This window comes from Telopea speciosissima, chromosome 1 (genome assembly GCF_018873765.1).
Source record: "Telopea speciosissima isolate NSW1024214 ecotype Mountain lineage chromosome 1, Tspe_v1, whole genome shotgun sequence".
Classification (NCBI taxonomy): Eukaryota; Viridiplantae; Streptophyta; class Magnoliopsida; order Proteales; family Proteaceae; genus Telopea; species Telopea speciosissima.
The window spans coordinates 81,907,375-81,915,039 of NC_057916.1; the positions used below are offsets into that span (position 1 = coordinate 81,907,375).

Genomic DNA, 7,665 nt, shown 5'->3' on the forward strand with positions numbered 1-7,665 from the left:
ATGGCCTATGGTTTTTCATTTGTGACGCTGTAGGCTTTGAAGCCTGTGGTGGCAACCTGGACGATTGATGGAGCATGTCAAGGCCATTGGATTATGATGCCCTTGGTAAGTCTGTGGATCCTTATAGTAATCGTTTGATCCTTATGTAGGTTTTTTTTTTTAATTTTTTTATTTTAATAACATGATACTTTTTTATGCAAAAGAAACTCTTTAATTAAAAAGCATTAAAAAAAATATCATCTACAGAGACAAGTCCCCTATACCTCCTAGAATAAGCGAAATCTGATAATCTAGCTACTACAGACCTTACAGTATTATTCCTATCCTGAATTTTATCCTGAATTTTTACAGATTTAACGTTCAACAATGATTGTGAAACATCTAAATTAACAGGAGTCAATATCCAAGGCCAACATGCACGGTCCTTGTTATGTAGCCAACGAACCACCTCCGCCGTATATACGCAGATCTTTATCGTTGAGTATCCCTTTTGTAATGCTCCTTGCATTCCTTGATGGATGCCTTGACCTGTGCCTCTTGTGCACATCTTGCAGAACCATGGTTAAAAATATGCCTAAACAAAGTTATGTTGAAACAGTAGAATAGCAGCCCATCCAGACACACAAGTGAAAGGATCAAATCTGCCATTCGATAGTAATATAGGATGATCCATGAGGGGTATATTAATAGAAACAGATCTAGAAAATGAAACATCATGTGAAACCACCTCTGAGATGGACATGCAACAGTAGGATAACTAAAAGACCAACCGTATCACTATCACTAACCCATCTGTATAACATGCTCTACTTATAAGACTGAGTTTGCCTTCATCGATGGGCATTGGTACCCATCGGATGCCCAAGGGGAAGGGTGATTGGTTTTTGTGATGGGACAATAGTCACATCACATGGTAACATTACCAATAGTGAGGGGAAGTTTCCTCCACCACTGGTGAAGGAAACCTTTCGCCCTACTTACACCTGCGGTGCAAATGGCCTCTGCTTGCCTCCAAAACCATCTCTATCCTTTCACCCGTTTCTTGGTCCAGCCTTGGTGAACAAGGCTTGCAGGGTCAGTTTTGTTAGGCTTAATTGCACATGATTTAACCAAGGAGAGACCTTGATGTGCTCCAGACGAATTGTAGAATGGTTTAATACCCTTTGAAATAGTGTATTAACTCAAAACCTGTCTGAGATCGGATGTGATGGTGGTGGTGGCGGAGTTGAAAATGGGTGAGGGATGAGAGGTGAGCATAGGGTTGAGAGGTAAATTTCTAGGAGCGTGGCCCTCTGTTAACAAGGGCCAATGGAAGCATCAATAAGGGTGGAGTTTTCACCTTTCATGGGGGGCGGGCATTGATTTCGTTACATCACATCCTTTTTCCCATTTGTTTATTTAGAGTATGATTATGCTCAAAGGAACCCCAATTGTCACTTTTAAAACTTGAGGGTACTCAAACGTAGTGTAATTATCATAAAAAAAGCAAATTAATGATGGGAAATTTATGAATATCCCCCTGAGGTATGGATTTTTTTACCAATGTGTCCATTTGGACGCACCATTTACACGTACTTACCCTACTTTTCATATTAATTGATAAGTTAATCCAAATCGTTAATTGTTTCCCAAAAACGTTAAAATTTTAAATGAACTGACCATATTGCTCTTCAATATAAATTGAACCTCTACCATTCTTTTATACTTGAACCATTGTCCCAAATCAAAAGGAGAAGAAGGAAGAGGCAGTGGCGCTGGTTCTGGCGTCGTTCAAGCTTCAAATGGTTTCTCAGATCAAAATCCAACAATTCGAGTACAGTGACCTTGAAGCCACCACTAATCTGCCACTAATGGTTTCTCAGATCAGAAATTACTACTAGGCAGATCATCATTCCGGGGACATCATTCTCTTCCATCTGTTTCTTAATGCCTCCAGATGCGATTTCAGAGATACTACAACATCCTTACCCTCAACTCCGATTTTATAAGAGAAAAAGATAAAACCTGAAAGAAAGCCAACGATCATAACGACAATCAACCTAACAGCCACGATAGTTTTCAACCTATTGAGAATCACACGAGTTAGGAAAGCGCTAAGTTGGGTCCGACGAAAGCTACTGGTTTTCAGAGAAGGATATGGTGGAATCGACAGTACTAGAAGCGAACATGAAACCTGAGACCAGAAGTATAAGAGACCCCAAATTAACCACCAATTTGCTCATAAGCGATAAGGAAGACTCCAAAAGAGACGAGCCATCGTACAAGCTTGGAGAACCGATTGCTGGTCTTTGCAGGAACCTCTGTTTCTTCACCACGGTGGCGGAGAACGACCCAGAAACAAGCGTTGCGAATATCAACCAGAGTACTAACTTGCTAAGAGTTGATTTTCATTCAATATTGATCTCTCTTGGAGAGTTGATATAAATACAATACAATGGAATAGAATAGGAAGGAAGAGAATAATGGAGTATTGAGTGGATCACATGTGATCTGGTTCCCATACAGAGAACAAGCTAATATTATTATTTGAGTGGAATTGTAATCACGTGTGTGTGTTGATAGATATAACGAAACCCCTAAAAACGAAAACAGGGACGACGAGAACAATTTCAGCGAGCCTGCTTTCAAGGGTAAGGCGACCCTCACTCCAAAGTCCAAATTCTCAAGAGGAACAAGGAGAGAGAAGGGTTTCTTGTTTCAAGTTTCAACATTTCAGCAAGCGTAGAACTAAGGGAGAAGACGAGGTCTGGTCCACGAGGGGGAGACGAAGGAGAAACAACTCTGCTGGAGGAAGCTTAAGGCAGAGGAGGTCTGTTAGTGCAGAAGAAGAAGAAGAAGAAAAGGACATCAAGGTCATTTTACCCTATCAATGGTATATTGGTCCTAAAATATTTATAAAACACCTACCGTTTGTCACTAACAGGAACAACTAACCGCTTGGACTAACTTATCAATTAATATGAAAAGTAGAGGAGGTACATGTAAATAGTGCATATAGATGGATGCATTGATAAAAAGTCCATACCTCAGGGGGGTATTCATAAATTTCCCATTAATAATTAAAAGAGAGAAAGCCGGACGTGCCAAAGTACCTAGCATGTGTCATCCTCCGAAAAATTATCTCATGCAATTCTCTGTCCAGTCCATTTCCCCAAGTCCCTTTAATAGGGGGTGGACCCCACCCAAGTAGTGTGTTTGGGCAAGGGGTAGGGTGGTCATTTCCACCCCTATGAGAGGAATTGTAAAAAATGGACGGACAAGGAATTGTAGAGGATAAAGATTCGTCATCCTCCCCTGCCCCCCCCCCCCCTCCCAAAAAAAAAAAAAAACCCCCTCCCCCCATGTGTTCTACCCTATCATTGGTATATGTCATTAGCTAACCGAAAGATAGCAGCATACCCAACCCTTGCCCACTCAAAAATATGAGTTTTTTTTTTTTTTTAATTGTCTTTAGATAGGTACCTGTTCTATGGAGATAGGAGGGAAGCTGAGTATTGGAGGGTAGAGTATTGGAGGGTAGGGTAGACTTTTACAGTCCACAGTTTTACCAATTGCTGTAATTGTTCAATATGAAGGAAAGTTACATGAGTGAACACGGTATATAACCAATTTATATCATATTTTTTTTATATAATTAATATATCAAACTATGCTTTCATACCACAAATCAAATCTTTCTTCCATATGACCATGAAGATTTCCATCGGTTAACCAACCATAAATAAGAAATTTTTTTTTTTCAGATTTCCTCTTTTCCATTATATTTTTAAAATTTTATTTGCCACTTTTACCCTTTTTTCATTTCCTACATCTATTGATGAACCCTTCACAGTGGATCAAGTAAAAGTTTCTCCATGACCCTCCATCTAACCTTTTGTGTCTTTGTGAGGATAAACTCCGTTTAAAAGCCTTGGTCAGTAACATTACAAAAAAAAAAAAAACAGAAGAAGAAAGATGAACAACGGATGCATCAGCCATGGCAAAGTGTCTTATTTCTTCCCATTCACGTAGTTAAAATAAAAAAAAAAAAAAAAAAGGGAAAAAAAAAAAAAGACAAAAAAAAAGAAGTGCGATTCAGATTTCATTATTAAATAGAAAGAGAAGTTTTTACCAAAAAATAGAAAAGGAAGTTGGGATTTGGGAAGCGAAATAAAAGTTAGAGATGTCAGAGAAGGTAGGCAGCTTGAGCTCACCCTTGGAGGAAAGAGGGAGGGTAAAATTACCGATGATGGGCAAGTCGACGGTGAGACCCAACACCAGCTCGTAATCAATGTTCCAATCCTTTTTGATATACATAAAAATATGGGTTAATTTCATGGACACCCCTTGTAAGTATTCAATATATCACGGACATGCCAAATTTTAGCAAAATATCAATCTTCTCCCTGATGTTAAGCACAGTTAACATCCAAAGTTAAAATGTCCATTTTACCCATTTAGTAATTTCAATAAAAAACTCTTATAATTCCATCATCTTTCCTCTATTAGCGTTTTTTTTAATCAAATAAGTGGGACCCACCTATTGTTTATTCTTCTCCTTCTTGTTTTCAACTGAGACTCTCATCCGTCACCACGGTCTTGTTCTTTTTATTCAATAGAAGCTGACTTCAGCTTCTGGCAAACTCTTTTCCAGCTCGATTTCCTCGGATCCACTGTCTCTCCGGATTTAGATACGTAGGTAGGCCTCTAATTTTCCTAAAGAAATCATCTTGTATCAGTGCCGGATGGGTCTATGGCCATTACTGTAGGGACATTTCCTGTTGATGATTTTAGGCATTCAAAGTAGAAATTCCTCTGCTTTTCGTTCTCTAAAGAATGAACGATTTCTAAGTTTTTATTGTTGTACTTGATTCAGTATTTGATCGTTTTTCCATGTTCTACTCGTAGTTCTCCTTTCTATAAGAATATCGAGAATAGTTTGGATTGTCATGATTTTCTCAATTTTTGAGGGAAATTGAGATCAAAGGTGATTGGAAAGTTAGAATCCTATGCAATTCGGTGTTTGAGACCGAGTGCTTGAGAACTTTGTTGGAGCTGCTGTTCCCGTTCTGAAAGGAACAGTTCCGTGTAAAGACAAACATTCGGAGGCCAACCGCTCCCTTACCCCTGTATATATCATCCAAAAAGCCTCCGCTTTAACATGCGGGTAGCTCTTGATAAAGGAAGAAGGAACGTGGAAAGACAACGAAGGAAACCATGCGGAATATGAAGCTCCATGACGCTCCCAAGCCTGAGACCACCAAACAGAAGGAGCGTCACATCGTTACCTGGACCCAAGAGGTTCCATCTTACTTCCTCTGTTTCACATTTCTTCCCACTTTCATTTACTTAAGCTCCTTTCTGTATCTAATATGGAATATCTCAAATGCAGGAAGATGGTATTCTTTGGGAGCAGATTAGCCTCCATGGAACTGAAAAGTAAGAGTTGTCCTTCATCTCTACTCTGTCTCTCTACTTATTTGTTTAAGAAAAATACTCTGTTTCATGAATGACTGGGGTTGCAGGGAGGGAGAAGGGAATGGCTAGGGGAGGGGGTAAATTTGGGTTTACAAAAAATAAGGAATCTCAAAGGTAATATCATTGAAACATGAGTATTTATGTTTTACCCTTAAGGGTATTATGGGAAGTTCACCCTGTGATAAGGGTGATTTTGTCATTATAAAAGAACTAACAACAACTTAACTGCACAACCTAATGGAGTGGACTAAGTTGAAATAAAAACATAAAATAAGGGTACTCTGTGATATTTTTCCAAAGTTTGGTATGTTCATGATATATTGTTGTACTTACAGGGGATATCCATGAAATTAACCCTAACAATATATATACACAGGTGTCAATACAACTAAAAGATCTTCTGACACTATACGACCATGTGGGTCCCTATCATAAATGCATCTATAGCATCATACCTTCTCATCTCTTCCAAGATGGTTCAAAGAGACCGACCTAGTTCTGAAGGCTGTTACAGCTCACCATCTACTCAATCGGATCGTAAGACTAACCGACCTGCACTATATAAGGAACATTGTCTGACAGAGGTAGGTAGAACAACATTTATTACTCTTATCGCATTCCTTTCATTTTGATAGTTGCCCGGATCTAACTTAATCATCGGAGTTACCACGGGTTAATCTCGGAACCTTTCGACCATTCTCAATCTTTCATACAAGACTTTCAGCCCGGTCAGAATCTAGCGGCAACACTTTCCTAAGTCCCTAGCCAAGCTCAAGAGTATCGAGTATGGCACCTTTACCGGCACCTCTAGCATCGTCATATCGTTTGCCGTCAGCGATCCCGAAGCCGGCATCTTCCCGGCCACTATATCTCTGCTCTTACAAGAAAAGAAAACAAATAAAAAATAATGAGAAATTAAACAAAGAAGAAGAAGAAATAATTAGAAATGAAACAGTAGTAGATTGAAGTACTACTGACTGACCTGTTAGCACTCTTGAGAGTGTTAAGAGATCTCACAAATACGTATGGAGGTGCTATACGGGTTGCTTACGGAGACCTTTGCATTGACAGTGGCAGAATCATGGGTCTGGTTCCAAATCTACTGATAAGTAATTAGTTCGATTTTAAATCTACCAATCAAGAACTGGTGGAATCAGAACAAATACACATCTTAAACCCCGTATATATTATATAATTCTAAAGACTCAAGGTCATGAGAGCTAAGGTCAAACCCTTTATTTTTTTACTCTTTTATTTTGATTGCTAACTTAATAATAACATACCTTAAAATAATCTTAATTTATGAAGGTTTTGGTGTTCCTACTTATTAATTAATACAAAACAAAAGGTATTATAGACTAGTTCTGTGATTTGAAGAGGAAAAAAAAATGCATATCTCAAATGATTGAAATTAGTGTCTTATATCACCGGAATATAGTCCACAGCTATCAACTGCCAACGAAAATTGGTTACTCAATCAAAATATCTTTTTTTTTTTTAATAAAAAAAACCCATATCCATACCGTATCATCCATATTGGGCACGGCCAATACCAATTCCTAAAACCCTGTGGTTAGCTCAAACTAAGATGAGTCCCAACTATTGCAATTAGGAAAACGAACAATCATGTGTTTTTTTTTTCCTTGAAAATAGAGGATAAAAGAAAGATGACCCAAACGAGTAAGTAGAAAAATATTTTAAGGGTATTTTTGAAATAATGCATATCCACTCTTAAACGAGGGAGCCTTGTGCACTGGGTACGGCCATATCCACTCTTAAGTATGGTCAAAATACTCGTGTCTATTGACCCATTATTACTCTTCTTTTTCTTTTTTTTGCAAGGGGAATGTGAAACATATTTAAAACAACTTTTATGGTGCAGAATGTTGGGCAGTTAAAAGACATCATACAAATAAACTCAGTGTTGTGAAGATGAAGATGTTGAGATGGATCAATGACGAAACAAGAATAAAATAATGAATAATAATATTAGAATTGGTGCAGGAATAACTCTGATACATGATAAGCTACGAGAAATTCATTTGAGGTGACAAGGCCTTGGGATACTCCAGTAGGGAGGAGGAATTTGGTTCTAATTGAAGGAAGTTAAAGAGTAATAGGAGACGTCGTGAGGAAATACATGCATAGCTTAAGCCTTGTATCATATATGACTTCAAATAGAATGAATTGGAGAGCAAAGATCCATGT

At 38.3% G+C, this 7,665-nt stretch overlaps 1 pseudogene; it reads right to left on the bottom strand.

The window, feature by feature from the left end:
* Positions 1–471: 471 nt before the first annotated feature.
* Positions 472–6,992, bottom strand: LOC122655605 (annotated as a pseudogene).
* Positions 6,993–7,665: the final 673 nt, after the last annotated feature.